The 19,074-nt window shown below is 38.8% G+C and overlaps 1 protein-coding gene and 1 non-coding gene across 2 annotated transcripts in view; one reads left to right on the forward strand and one right to left on the reverse strand.

Annotated features, from left to right (window-relative positions):
• The window catches only part of Cacna2d3 (calcium voltage-gated channel auxiliary subunit alpha2delta 3), an 872,527-nt gene that overhangs the window by 830,855 nt on the left and 22,598 nt on the right, over positions 1 to 19,074 (forward strand). The gene's annotated exons all lie outside the window — the stretch shown is intronic.
• On the reverse strand, positions 11,738 to 11,812 carry Trnav-uac (transfer RNA valine (anticodon UAC)). The gene has a single exon. It is a non-coding gene; the product is annotated as a tRNA-Val (tRNA).

Genomic DNA, 19,074 nt, shown 5'->3' on the forward strand with positions numbered 1-19,074 from the left:
TCCCCTTCTGCTTATATGTGAAATGAGGATACTAATGTGCTTCCAGTGGGTTGGTGGGACTATTACAAGGTATAATTATATAAATTGCTTCAGCTATCCTGGCATTTAATTGGTGTTCCATAGCTGGAAGGTCTTACACTGAATTCACTAGAAATGTGGAATTGTCATGGTGATTCCTAGATTTATAGCACCTGGCATAGGACCTTGCATATACACTATTATCCAGAAAACCATTGGTGGAAACTAATTTTCTCCAAAGACTAGTCCTGTGAAGCATGACCAATGGGGATGGGAGTGAAGGGGGGGTTGAGTGTAAAGTCTAGTAGCTGAGACACCTGTTATTTTATTTGATATTCAAAAACAAGTATCTGTTTTGAAAACAGCTAGAAGCTCAGATACCTAAGAACTGAAAGAGCTTTATGATTTCGTTAGTAGTGGATGAAGGTGGTCCAGAGAAGGGAGGAGGCTCCTCCTATGAAGAGGAGCCTCTAGCATGCCGCCCAGAAGCCCTGTCTCCAGCCCACCCTCAGGAAATCTTTCTTTATATTCTTGCTGCTTTTGCATCGCTGATCACTTTCAAGTAACTGAATACATAATTTTAAAAAGTGGGACCTGCAAACAAGTTCAGGAATCAAAATAGAACATAGGGACATGCAGTGAGAGTGAAGTCTCTCAACCCTATGAGTTCATCCCCCCCCCCTTAAAGAAATAGCCACTGGTCCTGGGTCCCCCCTCTGTCCTGGAGTGGCTCATAGAAATACAGCACAAATGTCCACTGTATGTCTCAAACTCTTTTTTCCCTGATGTGATCTCATACAATACTACTGTTTTTCATTTGCTATTATCTGAAACTATCATCATTATTTAGATTTTGTTTTTTAATGATTACCTGAAATTCAGTTTTGGTGGAAGTTTTTATTTAACTTGGATGTTGGGGCTGTTCCAAAACTATGACCATTTAAACAAAATAAAACAATATTTTTGTGTAATTCGTAATTTATTTCTATGATTAATAACTCTAGGAATTGATGGGTTGAAGGGTATGCATATTTATAATTTTGATATTCTGAAAAAAATGCACCTAGAGATGTTACATCCTTATTTCTCTCAATTTTTAATATGTGAATTATACTATTATCAACATGCATGTGTTTTTCAAGATGGTTTACCTTTTGCCAATCGGAGAGGCAAAAAATGGAATATCATCTGAACTTTTTTGACCAATGTTGAGTACATGTGATGTTTTAAAGTCACTTATATTTCCCTTTCTGCATTCACTTTAATTGTCCTTACCTCATTTTCTCAACTTCAGTTGTTAGTCTTACATTATTAATCTTTTCTTTGAAGGTGTAAGACTACCTTTTTTTGTACTTTCATTTAGCTTATGTAGTAAAAATATTAACTATTTTCCTACATACTGCATTAAAACATAGCTTATTATAATTATTTTATCATTACAAAACACCTAGCAATGGAGGGCATTTTCCATAGTTTCAGTATCCGAAAGTAAAATGGACAAAGCTTTGTCATACTTCTATTCATTTTTTTGTTATTTTCCCCCTAGAAATAGAATGATATTGCAAATACTATCTGATAACATGCTTTTTCAAAAAACTTATAAAGTCTATTTCTTTGCCTTCAAATATTTCTGCAACTTAATTAAACACAGTTTGTGGATTTACTAGCTTCTTTAACCAACACCATGTTGGCTGTGTTTAATGTTTTGCTACATAAGCAATGCCATCATAAATGAATGTCTTTTTGTATAACTGTGCAATAATTCCATCTACCATCAAGTTTTAGAAGTAAAATAGTTTAGAACTATTCTTGGTTAAGATAAATCTAAACAAATTAGTTATGTGGTATAGATCTTAGCATCTTATGATTCTTCTGATTCCTTTCCCTGTTGCCGATCTGGGGAGATGAGACGTGACTTTTATGATAGATATTAGGTTGAAATAATTTTTCAAAAATTGAGTGCCAGCTAAGAGTGGAATCTAAGTGATATAAACTATATCAGGGGACAGAAGAAGCCTGTTTGTAATTCCGCTGAAGGCAGTAAGAAAACAGAAAATACAGTAGTGACAGACAGGTTTATATATTTAATGTTTTTGTTGGTAATTATTTATAAACCGCCTCCTATTTAAAAAAAAAAAAAAAGTCCAATGTTAACAGAAGGGGTTGGCTTCTAGTAGGGTGCCAAGTTAATTATTTCAACTTAATAATAAGCAACATTGAGCTGACATTACACAGGCTTGTTGAGGGGTTGTATAAAAATGAGCTTCAGAAACACGTTTTGAATGTGTGAGCACAGTTATAAGTACAGCTAATCGGGAAAATTAAAGCAATGTGAAAAACTGTTGAGATAAATGAACTCTGATTAAAACAGGATAAAGTACCCAGGGTGTTGAAAGTCTCACAGTTCCAAGCAAGCCTGCGTGCTCCAGAGCAGTTATTTCAGTTAGCCAATAAATCTCTCAAATGAATTATGCTAATACTCTTGGTTCCACCCATTTCCTGACTGGCCTACACATTTATTCTTACGCCACTTCTCTGTTGTAAAGGATTTGGATTCCAAAGGTGTGCCTACCACGCTCTAAAAATTGAATTGGTTTTTAATAAAGGAAAGAGAGATAATATACAACCTTGTTTCTTTTTTAAAGTTATTTTTGGAGTTGTAGGTGAACAGAATGCCTTTATTTTTATGTGGTGCTGAGGATCGAACCCAGTGTCTCTCACATGCTAGGCAAGCACCCTACCACTGAGCCACATCCCTAGCCCACAACCTTGTTTCTTGAGTTCAGAAACTCTGAACAGACTAGAAGACAAAGCGTTGAATGCTCCAGGCATTTAGGATATGTCTAATAATAATTTGTGTGTACACGTTATATGAAGTAGTGATTTTGCACAATCGTCTGATAATTCATGGATGACTGGGGGGGTTAAATTATGTTTGCCCTAGTAATCAAGATGATGAAAAAGGTCTTGAATGCACTTGAACTTGAGTTCCCTTCACTTTGCTGTGTAGATAGCATTGATCACATCACGTATTTCCCAAACAGTGGCCTGAAGTCATTTTGAAAAAGAAAACTGACAGGGTAAAAGTAATAGCAGTTCTTTTCCCTGTAGATGGTTTCATTAAAGCACTTGGCACTGGTTGTTAGCATGGCTAGCTGGCTAATTACATGGTTGAGATTCTCTCACATCTCATAGTATGAGAATACCCTTGTGTTTTTTATTTTTTTTAATTTATGTATTTATTTTCTTTCTGGTACTGGGGATTGCACTCAGGGGCACTCAACCACTGAGCCACATCCCCAGCCCTATTTTGAATTTTATTTAGATACAGGGTCTCACTGAGTTGCTTAGTGCCTTGCTTTTTTGCTGAGGCTGGCTTTGAACTTGTGATCCTCCTGCCTCAGCCTCCTGAGCCACTGAGATTCAGGTGTGCACCACCGCACCTAGCTTGTTTTTTATTTTTAAGATACTATGAGCAAAACAATTTTTTTTCACTTTTTAAAATGCCATCGATCTATTTTTTTCCAGAATATGTACTAGTAGTTCCCAGATTTCTCCTCAGACTAATAGTAGGCCCATCAGAATTATCTTGGGTACTTGTAAAGATGTGTACTCCTGGGCCTCAATCTCGGACAGCAGCAGGTGGGGCAGAGAATTTGCACCTTGGCCATTCTTGCGATGACTCTGATGGACAGCCATACTAGGAATTGTCCAGAATCTCCTAGGACATGACAGGACATGACTTGGCTTTCCTGAATATCACTATCAAAAGCTAGTTTCTCTTTATTTTTCCTTTTTTTAGTATAGATAGACCAAAAATAGTTTCATTTGCTCCTCACCCTCCCCAAAGACTCAGAAGGCACTCATAGTGATGCTTCCCTGCTGTGTATCCAGGAGCACAAGTGGGCTGAGAAAGATGGCTGACCACCTGGCATTGAAAACTGAGTTCATGCAAAATGAGTGGCATTTAAAAAGGGATGCATAATGCTAACAGAACTGCAAATTGGGGCTTTGGGGAATATCTGCACAGACTCCTGACATCACTGGCACTTTTGGAAGCAGGGATTTCATATCTGGTATTCCAGGGCTTAGAGAGAACAAGTAAGACCTGGTGAGCTCTAGTATAACTGAAGCCAGAATGCAGTAAGCCAGTCCTTGCTATCAAGTTAGACAAGGAATAAAGCAAACAGGACTGGATTTCTCCAGATTACCATCTCAGTGATTTTTTTTTTTTTAAAGGAGTCATTAACATCATTAACCATATTCTTAAAGCAACATTTCCATGGTACAACTCTGCTGGTTTTAGATGAAAGTAAATATATTTATTCATTATATCCATTTATGTAATTATCTATTCTCTGTACACATGAGACAGGCAGTCATAATCATCAGTGATTACAAATTAGATTAACTGGCTTCTTGTTCTGGAGTTTGTGATCGAGTTCTAAGGCCTTCCTGGAAGCATCCCTCTACCAATTTATTTCCTCCAAAATCTAGGACTCTCCTGTCCTCTCAGATCTGTGATAAAGCGGTTGCTTCTAGATGTTGTTCTACATTATCCAAAAAGACACGAAAACCTCAAGAAACCAATTTCCATTTTGGTTGGAAAATTTGGCCATGGTATCTGGAACAAACATTCAAATTTATACTAAGGTCCACGAGTGTGCCAATTTTCTTTTAGACCTTTTATTCCCCTCCTGCTTAGATTATTAATGTTCCACACCAGTTACCCTTCTTTGATATCACAATTTTTATATCAAAAACCTAGATTGGGTTCTCGAGGTGTTGTGTGTTTGAATATTTTTTAATGGATCAGTAATTCTGCAAAATGTCCCGCATAAGTAGGGCAAAGAGCCATTCACATTTAAGAAGTGTTCCAAGTCCATATATTCACCATGCAGTCACAGGTAGGACAGGAAATGCTGTGTGTGCACATTTGACTATGCATTGACAGGTATGAAAAGTGCTCCACATGTGTTTTTGTATTATTAAATATGCATTTATCCAATTACTTTTCCCTGTGCAATATGAAAACAGACATTGTAGATAGCACCAGGGATTACAAAATAAGATAAAGTTGGTGTATCTATAGAGATATGTACATATCTTTATCTACATATACACATAGATGTACCAAATATAGATATGTACAGTTATATTAATATCTATTTTTTCCAATATGTACAGTTATATTAATATCTATTTTTCCTACATCAATTTTATTGTGATTAGAAATCATTTCTGCATACTTTCTGTTTATTTAGGTCCATTGTACTGCTGAGTATATTGCTTTTTTGATAAACATTCAAATATGCACTTCAAAAGAATGTGCATTTGGCAATTATGATTAGGGTGTTCTGTCAACGTCAGTTGGGTCAAGACATTGTGTTTTTGAAATCTTCTATATCCTGGTTGATTTGTGGTCTAATCGTGGTATTCAGTACTGAGAGAAGTTTGTTTATCTCCCACTGTGATTGTGGATTCATGTAACTCTCCTTTGGTTTGTAAATTTTATTTCATTTTGAGATTCTGTTCCCAGGTGCATGCACAGTAAGGGTCTTTAAATGATCTTGGTTAGCTGCCTTATTTTTGTGAATAGAAAGTGGCCATCTTTACTTCTGGTTACTGTCCTTGTCCTTGATATTAGTGTAGTCAACCTACATTTATTCTCGGCATTCATTCACATGGTGCATAGTTTCTTTTTTTTAATTCATTTTTCAGTACTCTATAGATATACATAATAGTGAGGCTCATTTTCATATATTCATACGTGCATATAAGACATCTTTCTCCATATCAATCCTCAATACTATCCCTTCCCTCCCCTCCTTCTGCCTGCTGATTTTCTTCCTCTAATATTTTAACCCCCTACTTCTTTGCTTTTTAATGTCTAAAGTGTGCTCTTGGAAAAAGGATATGCTTTAGTCTTGCTTTTAAGTTGTTGTTGCTTTGAGTATATACTCTATTTTTGTTCACATTTTAAATTGACTTATAAAGCTTGCTCTTTGACTTCTGAGAGTTTGGACAAATCTTTATGCTTGTATGTTTAATGCTACTATCCACATAGAGTATTTTAGGGAAACTTATTTTAACAAGAAACGTTCTTTCTTGTTAACATTATTTTGATTATTAGTATTATTAAATAGCATCCCCTTGTAGGGATGTATCATGGCTGTTTATTCATTTTCTAATTGAGAGACCTAGTTTCTAATTGAGAAACTAGGAATTGTGAATAAACCACTCTAAACAGTCACATGACAATTGTTCATGTAAGCAGAAGTTGTCATTTCACTTGAAGGAATACCTGACAGAGGGATAGCTGGATCAAATGTCATGTTTTCAATTGTATAAAAAACTGCCAGCTGCTTTACTTGGAGCCTGGACCATTTTGCCTTCCTGTCAGCATAGAGAAGTCCAGTTGTTCTTCAGCTATTAATATTGCCATTTATATTTGTTATCTTAGCCATTCAAAGAGTGCATCTCGTTGTGGTTTTGTGTTTCTGTGTTTCTGTAACAATGATTTTAGGCTTCTTTTTAGGTGCTGATTTGCCATCCACATATTAGAAAATGAAATGTCTGTTCAAATGTTTTGGGTTACCTTTTAGATTGGGAAATTTGCAAAACATCACCACAAATATGTTGTGTGTCAGATAAATTATTTTTTAAACTGAGTTTTATTTGTACTGAGCATTTTGAGTATTGAATTTTTTTGGTATATTGTAGACTTAAGTGTTTTTGTACAAATAGGTGATTTGAAGATATTTTTTTTTTCTGGCCTCTGGCTTGCCTTTTTATTTTCTTAGGACTAGCTTTCACAAAGCAGAAAGAAGTTTATCAAAATCATATTGGCTGGCTTTTTAACAGATTGTATCTAAGAAATCTTTGCCAAACCAGAGATCACAAAGATCTTCCCCTATACATTTCCTCTAAAAACTTTATTCTCTTTAGCTTTACATTTAGATCTGTGATTTATTTTGAATTTTATATATGATGTAAGGTACAACTTGAGATTCTTATTTATTATTTACATATGGATATCCAACTATTTATTTTAAAAAAACCAAACTTTTCCTCTACTGAATTGCCTCTGTATTTTGTAGGAATTAAAATAATTTTGTGTGTATGGTTGGACTCCTTACCAGTTAGTTGGTCTATGTTTATCATTTCTCTAATTTAAAGCTATCTTGTTTGTTGAGGCATTGTATTAAGTATTGAAACTGGGTAACAAGAATCATTTATTTTTATTTATCAAATGCCTTTGGTTATTCTAATACATTTGCCTTTCCTTATGAATTTTGAGAGGTTGTAATTTTTTATTTTTAAAAACATGCTGCAATTTTGTTTGAATTAGGTTGCTATACAGCTTAGCTTGGAAAGAGTTGATGTCTTAACATTGTTGAGTCTTCAACCCATAAACATGGTCTGTTTTTCCACTTATTTAGGCCTTTTGATTTCTTTCCTCATTGTAGCATATAGATTTCCCAAATATTTTGGCAGAATTATACCTTCATGTTTGCTGTTTCTTTGGTGCTATTATAAATGATACTTTCTCATGTCAATTACCAATTGTTCATTGCTAGTATGTAGAAATGATTTTTTTTGGGGGGGGCACATTGATCTTATATCCATGGAGCTTGCTAAAGCAATTTATTCTTTTGTTTTTTTGTAGCTTTCTTAGGATTTTCTTTGTAGACCAATCATATTGTGTGTGAATTGAGATAATATTTCATTTTCAATGTTTTATGGTTTTCCTGACTTATTTCACTGATGAGGACCTCCAGATTGATTATGGATAGGAAAGTGCAAACAGATTCTTGTCATATTCCCAATGATAAAGTCATAAGGAAAGCTTTTAGAATTTTTTTTATTAGTTAACATATTAACTTAAAGTTGGTCAGGTAATAGAAGTTCCTCTGTATACCTAATTTTTTTAAGATTTTATTTTATCATTAAAGGGCATTAAAGTTGATGAAATTTTTATTTAAAATAACTGTATGGTTTTCCTACTATAATCTTTTGATATGGCATATTACATCAAAATTTAATTTTTTAAAGATTGTTTTTCAGTGCTGTGAATTGAAAACATGGCCTTGAATATTCTAGGCAAGTGCAATCCCACTAAGCTAAATTCCCAGCCCCTAATATTTTGAATGTTGAGCCATCCTCACATACATGCATCAACTTGATCATGATTTGTTCTTTTTATACATTGCTGACCTTTCATCTTTTGTGTCCAATCTGACATACCACACAATGAATTTCTGGTATCAAAGAATTTCAGACCTCTGTTTTAGGATTTGCCTTTGTTTCTTTTATATGATTTCCATATTTCTGATGAAATTCCCATTACTCTTAGCTCAATGTGTTTTTGGGCTCAGTAACATAAATATTTAATATATACTTATCTATTCATTGTAACATCTGGATATATATTGGTCTGTTTTTAGTGACTGATTTTTCTCTTGACTACTTTGTCATATTGTACTGTTTCTTCACATGTGCACTAATTTTCGTACACTGACTATTGTGAATAGTTTATCATAGATTTCCAGGACTCTTGTTATATTCCTCTGGAGAATGTTACATTTTATTATAGTAGCCATCTGAATTATCAGTGAGTCATTTTGCACTTTTGGCAGCTTGATTTTTAGGGTTTGTAAAGAAAATTTAATTTTTGTCTCTGGGATGTAGGACTTAAAATCCTTAAAACTTCTGTGCTTGACCATTTATAGAATTTCTCTGCACTAGCTCTCAATGGTATGTGTTGCCTTAGGTTCATTTATCGTTCATGAAATTTTGAATCTTAACTTTCAGAGTCTAAACAATTCTTTTTTGTTGTTGTTGTTAATATGTGAAAAATGATGAATAATGAGGGTTGGCAATGGAAGGATCTGAAGAAAAGAGAAGCCAATATACACCTACCTATTATCTCAGCCTGGAGAAATTTGAGAATTTTGTGTGAGGAAGTGGTGATGAAAAACCCAAGCATTTTCAGATGTTATGTTGAGAAGGGACCTGAGAAATCACTGAACAAGGGGAAACTAAGGCTGTGAGAGAGAACAGGACGCTTCTCAAAGTTTTGCCCAATCGTTTCCCACTGGGGGCTTGATTCAACTCCATCTGACTTCTGGTGCAGTTTGCTAAGAACCTCTCTTTTCTCCCACCTCCTGTCTTATTCTTCCCCTTTAATCTATATTCATAGTATCTCTGCAGATAAAATACCTACAGAATGGGAGAAGAGTTCTGGTACTTGTTGGTTTCCCCCCGCCCCATGTTGGAGTATATTTCCAGTTCTCACAAAAACCTGAGAACCCTAACTTGAAAAATCTGAAATGTTGCCTTTCATTCCCGGGTCTCTGGAATACGTCTTTCTCTTGAAATTTTGCCATAGCTGTCTCTGTCTTAATCTCGGTACTTACGCTAGTCAAAGTGAATGATCTTTCCCTTATGTGATAAGGGACTGTTAAATAGGGGTGGGAACTGTAAGCAGCATTGGTTTCAGAAGTTGGATCCACAAACACAGCAAACCATGTGATTATCCTGACTCTTTCCCGGGGTCATCAATTCCGAGGAACATGAAAGATATTCAGGAAGCTTAGAATCAAAGTAGGAAGTAAAACATTCCGCTTTTCTTTCCAACAGCAAAATCATGTTGAGCTCCGACTGGGCAGTGCTGCAGCTTTCTATTATAGGAAGTCTCAGAGAGGGACCTTCCAGGAGGACTCACTTAAAGGATATGCAGTCAAATTGAGCACTTGGAAGACCTTTAAGGAAGTACTTCCAGTTTTTTCCATGAATGATCTAGCTTTCTAAATCTATATGTATAAAATATAAAAAACCAGGAGTGAATTATTCCATGATTCTTATTAATATGTAATTCCTGCTCACTGTAGGAAACTGAAAAATAGGTTTGAAGAATGAAGTAAAAACCATGCCATCAATCAGAAGTAAGAGGCAGAAAAAGTTACATGTTCAAGCTCGATAGCCTGATGGCCTAGGTTGGACATTCAGCTCAATGTCTTATTCTCTAACTTTGGACGAGTTACCTAGTTTCTGTAAATGGGGATAATAGAAGTATTTAAATTCTGTTCTAGTTCTAATTTCTTTTTTTTCCTCTCTGAAAAATCTGGCCTCATACTTAGCCCAATAGTTTTCTTGCCTTTAATACATTATACTGGGGGAAAAAATTGCTTTCTTCATGTACTATGAGATGTATTGATGACCAGAATTTGATTTGACTTGTGTCAGATCACTTAAAAGTAGATGCTTAACTTCCCAGTGATTTTTTTTTTTTTTAATTTATTTTTTTGGTACCAGGCATTGAATCTCTGAGCCACATCCCCAGCCTTTTAAAATTTTTTATGTCAAGACAGGGTCTCAGTTACAGTTACATAGGAACTCACTAAGTTGCTAAGGCTGGCTTTGAACTTGGGATCCTCCTGCCTCAGCCTCCTAAGCCACGGGAATTATAGGTTGTGTGCCCCTACTTTCACTTTTGAGTGTACATAGGCTTCCTACCTCCTGGTTCAGTGTGATACTATTTTGTTTTACTAAATAAATTCAGCCATCTACTTGGAGACTGCAGAAGATGATCTAAACCTAGAGAGTACAACTGAGTCCCAGACAATGCCACCTTGCCCCTTTGATCTAGGCGCAGATTCTCTGGTCTCAGCTTATCAGGGAGTCATTAGTATTGCTATCTCCCACCCAAGTTTTCTCCTGAGATTTTGCTGAATGATGGGTAAGATGTAGGCTCTAAAGTCTGACTGCTTGGATCAATCCTGATACCTGTTACCTGTGTTAAACCAAGATAAGGCCTAATTCATCAACTTCTTTCAACCTCAGGTACCTCTTCTGTAACCTAGGAATAACATTTCCTGCCCCATTGAGTTGTGAGATGAGTCAGTTTTAGGTAAAAGACTGGCCCATGATGCCTGCATAGGGTGACTGCTCAGTGAGTGGCAGATGAGAGTGACAGGGATGGTGGTCTGGTGGTGGTGGTGTTGCCCTTAGAGATTATCAAGGGCAGTCGCTGAAACAAAGGTTTAGAGTCGAGCAGGCCTGGCTTTGTATTCTTGCCTCAAAACTTGACTTTTTTTTTTTAATTTTGGAAAGTTGTTTAGCTTTTCAAAGCTTAAATGTTTTCATCTGTAAATTATGGAGATAATGATATTTCTTTGAGTTGGTGTGAAGATTAAAGGAAAACTTCTTATAAAAGTGCTTGGCACTAAGTAAACACTCCATAAATGTTAGCTATTATTGTCATTATTTATAAGAAAAGACGCTAATAGCACCAGTGAAAATATTTAACAAATTCCTCACCCTTCTTAAGGGATTAGAAGAAAATGATTCATATCATAATTAAGAGGATTTACCAACGACCCTAGTACTAAAGGGGGAGGGAATGAAAGGGGAGGGAGGAATTTTGGAAAACTAAAATAATAGCCAAGTTTTGAAAATATCTTTTTCTTGTCAACTCTTCTGGGGTATTCCTTTCCTCTGGAATGAGAAAAGAAAGCTGGATCCCTCTTTCCATTCTAGGGGGCTTTCCCCCATATTTCAAACACACAATACCATTCCTCACTCCCAGCCTAGGGCTGATAATGCCAAAGACCTTCATGCCCAAGTTATTTCCAAGCTCTGGGTGAGCACCATAAATCTCAAATTCTTGGTGGGCCTTGAATGGGTGAATGGAAGTCATTCTGATGGTTCTTTCCCCCTCCGGTACTGGGGATTGAACCCAGGGCCTCCTGCATGTAAGTCAGGCACTCTACCACTGAGCTATACCCTCAGCCCATGATGGCTCTCATTTGTGTGTTTTGTGTGCAGTATGAACACAACCATGGGACACTGCCATACAGAAAGAGCATCATTCTGGATTTTTTGTTTCCTTTTTTTGTCAGCAAATGGAATGCCATAATACCACCAGTGTACACAATTTTTAATAAGTATATCAAAGAGAATATATTGGTTCTATTTAATCGTAGGCCATATTTTCAGTTAAGTACTATCTCCCATCCCAGGGAAATGGAGAAGGAGAGGCCTGTACCTGGCTGTTTCTTAGCAGACTATCCAAGCTACTCCTGGGAGGATCCGTGCTTGTGGTTCCTAGCTCCCTAGGACTTAAGTTTTTCAACTGCAGGGTGATTAGCAGGCAATGCAGTGGCCATCATGTGGAATTAAGGAGCATATCACCTAGTACCCTTTCATTTACAAATGACAAAAGCTTCAACTCGGGCAAGCTTAAGCAAAGAAGGAAAGAGTTGAGAGGTATCCTTCAGATAAGGCTTACTCCAGCTTCCAAGAAGTCAGAACCAAGCAAGGCCCACGTTTTCTCCTTGCTTTGCTCAGCAGGCATCCTATTCTTGAGCACAGAGTGGCTTCTGGTGTCTCGAATCTTCCTCATTCTTCTTTGTGGTAGTAGAGATGAGAGTCCCGAGTTTAAGTCTGATTGCAGTAACTTAGGTTTAGTTTAGTGTAGCCCACCTCTGAACCCATAGCTTTTTCCAGGAGAAGGAATTGTGCTTCTCGGGTTAGGCCCAGATGACATGCCTGGACAGGGCCAGCTCCTGAGAGCACCGGGGCTGCCTGAAGGAAAGGTAGATTCCTGCACAAAAAGTAGGATATTGGTACCAAAAGATAGGAGATAGAATCCCAATGGGGAACTCTCTAGACGGGACCTCATTTTTGGAAGTCAACCAGGAGCAAAGAGGTTTTTAGATCTGGAAAAGTTGTGAGAATAATGAAAAATTCTGGGCTGCTTAAATCTCGTACTGTATTCTATAAAACTCATTTGCTAGAGAACTCATGTTGGTTTGAATTATATGTTTTTGGAGGTGGGGGTACCAGGGATTGAACACGGGGGCACTTGACCCCTGAGCCACCTCCCCGGCCCTATTCTGTATTTTATTTGGAGACAGGGTCTCCCCAAGTTGCTTAGGGCCTCACTTTTGCTGAGGCTGGCTTTGAACTTGCATTCCTCCTGCCTCAGCCTCCCGTACCGCTGGGATTATAGGTGTGTGCCACTGGGCCTGGGTTTTAATTTTTATTTTTTCCATTGCTCTTCGATAAGCTTTAGTACTGAGCTGATGCATTGAAAACAAAAATAAGGGAAGTCTGTGCCATGTTCTTGGACCTGAATTTCAGAAGTCGAGGAGACAAAATTACTCCCCCACCCATTTAAAAAAAAAAAAGTAATGTCTGGGGGCTGGGGTTGTGGCTCAGTGGCAGAGTGCTTTCCTAGCATGTGTGAGGTACTGGGTTCGATTATCAGCACCACATATAAATAACCAATGCCGGTCCACTGACGGTCAGGCTTGACTTTTTTTTTTTTTTTTTGTTATCTATGGAAAGGTGACGGGAGGGAAGAGGCTGTCTTATCAACTGCATTATGCTATTAAATAAGTCAAGTCCTAATGCCACACACCTGCAGAGTAAGCCACATAGGCTCAGGGGGAGCTGCATGGCGGCCACTGAGCTCCTCTGCCCTCCTGACTATTGATTGGCGCTCCTACGTGGACAAGCACTGTTACTGGTTTTCTCTGGTTGATGGCTTCTTAATATATGTGATCTGTGCTGTTTCCCATCTGACACCCACAGAGGATTCTTGTTAAACCCCACTTTGGGCTGCTCTTCCAATGCTCCCCAGGATTTTCAAAAAAATTTCGTAGCTTATCTGAAGCTTAGTTTTTAGACCATCCTCGAGGTGGCTTGTGGTGTTGGTGTCTGTCCTTCTAGCCACTTGCAGTGTAGTGGTACAATGAGAGTAAAACAGCCCCGAGTGTTGGATTCCACATGCACCTGAAAATGTGTATAATTTTTGTAGGTAACACAGGTACACACTTACAAACTGTCATCAGACCCAGGCGTGGTGGTGCACGCCTGTGATCTCAGTGGCTCAGGAGTCTGAGGCCAGCCTCAGCAAGTTAGTGAGGCCCTGTCTCAAAATATAACAAGGGCTGGGGATGTGGCTCAGTGGTGAAACACCCCTGGGTTCAATCCTTGGCACCTAAATAAATAAATAGCCATAGGACATACCCTTCTCTGGGGGAGAGCTGCATGGAGAGAGCAATATTTAATAAGTGTCTAAGAACTGAATTGGGCTTATCCAAGGGCATGGGAAGGAGATGCTCTCCAAACTTGGAACCTTGCTGGTCCCTGAGACAGCAGCATCAGCATTACTTGGAGCGGGGTAGACGGGCCAAACAAAACTTATTGTTAAACATGTCAAGTTTGAGACTCACTGGTCTCTGTCTAGGCAGCGTGTTGCAATCACTCAACAACCTTCATTTTATTTATTTATCTATTTATTGGTACTAGGGATTGAACTCGGGGGGACCTTAACCACTGAGCCACATCCCTAGACCTTTATCTTTTATTTAGAGATGGGGTTTCACTGAGTTGCTTAGGGCCTCACTAAGTAGCTGAGACTGGCTTTGAACTCATGGTCCTCCTCCCTCAGCCTCCTGAGCTATTGGGATTACAGGCATGCACCAGCACACCTGGCTACTCAACAACCTTTAAAAAATTTTATGCCTTGGTTCTTTTCCCAGGTATTCCAAAGTAATTTGTTTTAGGTATGGCCCAGATATCCATTGGAAGAAAAAAGGAAAAAAAAAAAAAAAGGCAAAACAATTCAAAAATTTCCCAAGTGACTTTAATGAGAAGTCTAAGAAACAGAGTCCTGGCACTGTGGGAGAAGCATAGTGCATTCTGGGACTCATCCCTGGATATTATATAGGAAAAGGGCTTATGGGTTCAGATGTACCATTGGAAGAAGGACCAGGTGGATCATAAAGAGCTTCCTTTGTTTCCTTCAAGTATAGACAACTGGGCAGATGTTAAGGGCTGTGGGAAAGTATTAAAAAAGGGATGTGCTTGGGATGCTCTATACCACCTCAAGATGGGCCATGGCAGGGAGACCGGCTGGAAGGCATGTCAAAGATGAGGTCAGTTAGCACAGCAGACTATGATGTCATTTTTTTTAGACCTGGTAAAAAATGAAAATGTGAGCTGCATGCTCAAAAGGCAAGAGGAGGAAGGCGTATCATTAGAAGAATTACCAAGGAAACTTTACCCCTACTTTTTGTAATCATCTTCTTTCTCATGATTTTGTAATTTGCTATTTGGTACTGTGTTCTCTTGTACGCAGGATACTCACTGGTTAGGTACTGACCCTTGCTCATCTCCCAGGGTCCTGCACAGTTACTCGGTGGGTTGTTTGGTTCACCAGCTGCTGGTTTCTCCTTCCTGCTAGTCACTGGAGAGGGAGGTGCTAGTATCCTGGCTGGGGGTGGGGACTTGATCTTCCCTTCCCAGGAACTCACTGCCCATACTTATGGTGGAGAGCTAATCCCCTAGGAATTTCAGCCTTTGTACAAGGAAATATTTGGTACTTGCTATACACATAAAAATCAAGATGACTGCACTTTGTTCAAGAGAGCAGAATTTCTTTGTGATCCTCAGACACAAGTTCTCAATCTTTAACTTCAGGATAAAGAATGCTGTTTGGAAAGAAACGTGCTTGTAAGATCCCAGATTGGGACAGTTTGCACCCATGGGATTCCTAATGATTTGCTGTCTCAGAAAACTTAGTGCTTACAGATGAGCCCCTGGAGATGGCTCCTGGCAACCAAGCATGGGTAGCTGAATGTAGAAGCAGACCTTCAGCACCATCTAAATTTGTTCAAAACATCTTGAGTAACTAACAAAGCCAATCAAAAATGGTTCACAAGTTACTTTACTCCATTGTTTCCCTTTAAAAATCTTCCTTCCTCTGATGGAACACTTGTTTGGTTTTTAACTGAACTTGTGCTCCATGATTTGCAAATCTATTCTGTACCCAAGTGAAAACTGTCTTTTATTTTAACATCATTTATGATTTCTGGGTTTATACTGGATTGGATTTGGCAAGAGGTTCAATGCTAAGTCAGCCACCAAATGTGCAGTGGTACTTGCCAGCCACCACCAAGCCTGTTCTGTCCCCATACTCTGCCAGGAGAGGTAGTAGGGGGTGGGACTGCTCATGAAATGAGGTTCTGACTAACTGCTCCTCACCTCTGTGCCTGCTCCACCGTCCTGTGGATTTCGCTTATAAAACGTAATTTTGTGTATGGTACTGGGGATAAAACCTGGAGGCACTCTACCACTGAGACCTTTATTTTAATACAGGGTCTCGCATCACCAAGCCCAACCAAAACATAAGTTTTAAAGATAAAATACAATAAAAACTTCAAGCAGTAAACTCTAAATGAAAAACTTTTGAGTGCCAATCTCTGTGTAAATATGCAGGTCATGTGCCCCTAAGACTGGCCCTAGGAGTGTGGGTTTGAGAAAAATAGAGCAGATGATCAAATATCAGGGACTGGTTATGTTCAGAGATGAGTCTTAAGAATTATGTCATCATCTCTGGCTGCATGACAGGATAAATGGTAATATCATTAAGAGATTCAGTAGTGTCTCCTTACCTATGCTTTGACTTTCTACAATTTCTTAGCTGTGGTCAATAATAGTTTGAAAATATTAAAGTGAAATGTCCAGAAACAGTTCATAAATTTTAGGTTGTGTGCCATTCTGGGTTGTATGCCAGATCTTATGCCATTCCGTTCTGTTCCTCCTGGAATGTAAATCCTCCCTTTGTCTAGTGTATCCACTCTGTATATACTACCTGCCCATTAGTCACATTGTGGCCAGCTCGGTTACCAGATCAACTATAATGGCATCCTAGTCCTTGTAGGTTTGGTACCATTTTCAGTTTCAGGCATCCACTTGGTGTCTTAGAATATATCCCACATAGATAAGGGGGAAGTACTATATAGAAAAATCTGGGGGTTGGGGACTGGGGCAGGTTTCAGATATTGTGAATAGTTTCTTTATTCCAATATTTAATCATCCTTTTTTTCTGGTTTAATTGCATAGGCTGGCACTTTCAGAACAAGAATAAAAGAGGAGGGAATAAGTCTCTTTGCCTTCTTACAACTGCTGAGTGTTTTATGCTGAAGCATGATGTTAAATTTAATTCACACACTATTTCTCTTCTTTTAAGGATTGTTTTTAGAGATGGGATTTCTGTCAAATGTCTTTTAGACACCATATGAGCAGATCCCACACAACGGGCTCTTTTCCAATGCTGTGCAGTGTATCTTACAAGAATAAATTTACTGGGAGGATACAAACTGGATGTCAAGTGGGGAATTTTCCTGTAGTCCCAGATTTAGGAGAGAACACAGTGGCACTGAACATCATGGGTTAGGAAAAGGACAGCCATTTATCTGGCCCTAATTTAGAGTTGGAAGCCCTCCCCAGCCCCACCCACAAGCTTAGTTGAGTCCTTCTAGTGTATCATGCAAAGACAGATAAGGACCCTACGAGAACATCAGTGCTCATAAGAAAGCATCCAGGAGATGCTTTTTCCTGCTGGAATCCTGATGGGCTATGGGGGAATGCCCCCAAGAGATCCCTTGGGGTGTACTTGGCGAGAAGTCCAGAACTGGTGGGATGCCTGCTGGGCAGTAGATGCACAGATATATTCTGATGCCTCTCCAGGCTGGGGAAAGGAGTGGAGGAAGAGGACAAGATTTGAGGAGGTACTGCACCAGTGCAATCAGTCTGGGTCAGCCACAGATGCATGTGCTTACCGGGGACCATATAGAAGATAGCTGACCCCATACCATCTTGCTTAAATCCAACAAGAGGGCTGCTTTCAGGTAAAGGCCACTCCAATGTCTAAGAGAAGGGAGAGTAACTTCTCATGATAGGAGCTTCATGGGTGTCAAATCAGGGTCATGGTGAGCAGCTCCAGGTTATCCCTGAGAACAACATAAAAGAGCCTTCATTGTGTGCTGGGCTGGACAGCAGGCACCAAAGGCCAGTGGTACAAACAAGCAAGTCATGGGGAGAGAATGACCCTTGATCCAATGAGTAGAAAATGCTTGCCATTTTGCTACTGTTTGTCTGATCCCAAGCTACAGAAGAAGCTAGAACCTAGAAGCTGGGAAGAAGGACAGCAGAGAGCCTTGTGCTAGTCATGAAATGGTATCGAAATGGACTTTAACTCATTTTATGTACTTAAAGTAGTCGGAAGGTTATGGAATTTCTATAAAATTCTCATTAGACACGAGAAAGCAGGAATTCAAAAGAGTGGAGCTGAACACAAAGGGAATAATGTTAGCTGATTTGCATGTCTAATTAATCCTCTGGGGAATTCTGTATTACTCTTTCAATGTCCTGCTGCAGCATAGTTACTGCATTTTATTTAAGACCAACATATCAGTAATCAGAAGGAGAGTTTATTCATAGTTTGGGGGGATATAATCTTGGTTAGGTCTTATATCTGTTCCTCATAAAAGGAATCTAAGGCATTTCCTTTTCATTGTGCTCTGAAAGAGTTTAAATATTTTAGAATGACCTGTGCCTTGACATGCTAAGATGATTCAACAATAAAATTATGGGGCTCCCCACTTTTGGGGTAATCATGAAAGTCAGTGCTCTCTGTTCTGTACTTTGGGCTGAGTTTAGAGAGGTGCTGGCTTTTCCTTTTCCCACTCCCCTCTTCCCAACATTCTCTACACAGTGACTATAGAGGTATACCAGAACACGTCTGCCATGTTTAATTTTTAGCTTGAACTTTAGAGGTCAACAAATGTTTGCTCTCTACTACTTACTGGCCTGGGTCGGTGGGAGGCATTTTGCTGCATGCTGGGGGTTGGGGTTGGGGGCACAGGTAGAGGAGAATAGGAACTGGTATGAAATCCAGAGTTAACATATCCAGCCCAACTGAAAGTAGTACAACATAGACGAGGACCTGTGCCAGATCCAAAGAGTTCCCTGTGACTTGCTCATCGTCTAGATTTTATCCACCAAGAAGATGAAAGACGGTCTATAAAGGGTAGCAATCTACAAAGGGCAAAAGACTTTTGTAGGAGTGTTTGAAACATTTTAAGAGTCTATCAATTCTTAAGCCCTGGTTCTGAACCCATTTAATGAAAAGCAAGCTGTTGGGGCTCTCCAAATGTGCAATCCTGTGCTGCTCTGGGAATCTTATCCCTGGGTTCCTCC

This window comes from Marmota flaviventris, chromosome 1 (genome assembly GCF_047511675.1).
Source record: "Marmota flaviventris isolate mMarFla1 chromosome 1, mMarFla1.hap1, whole genome shotgun sequence".
Lineage (NCBI taxonomy): Eukaryota > Metazoa > Chordata > Mammalia > Rodentia > Sciuridae > Marmota > Marmota flaviventris.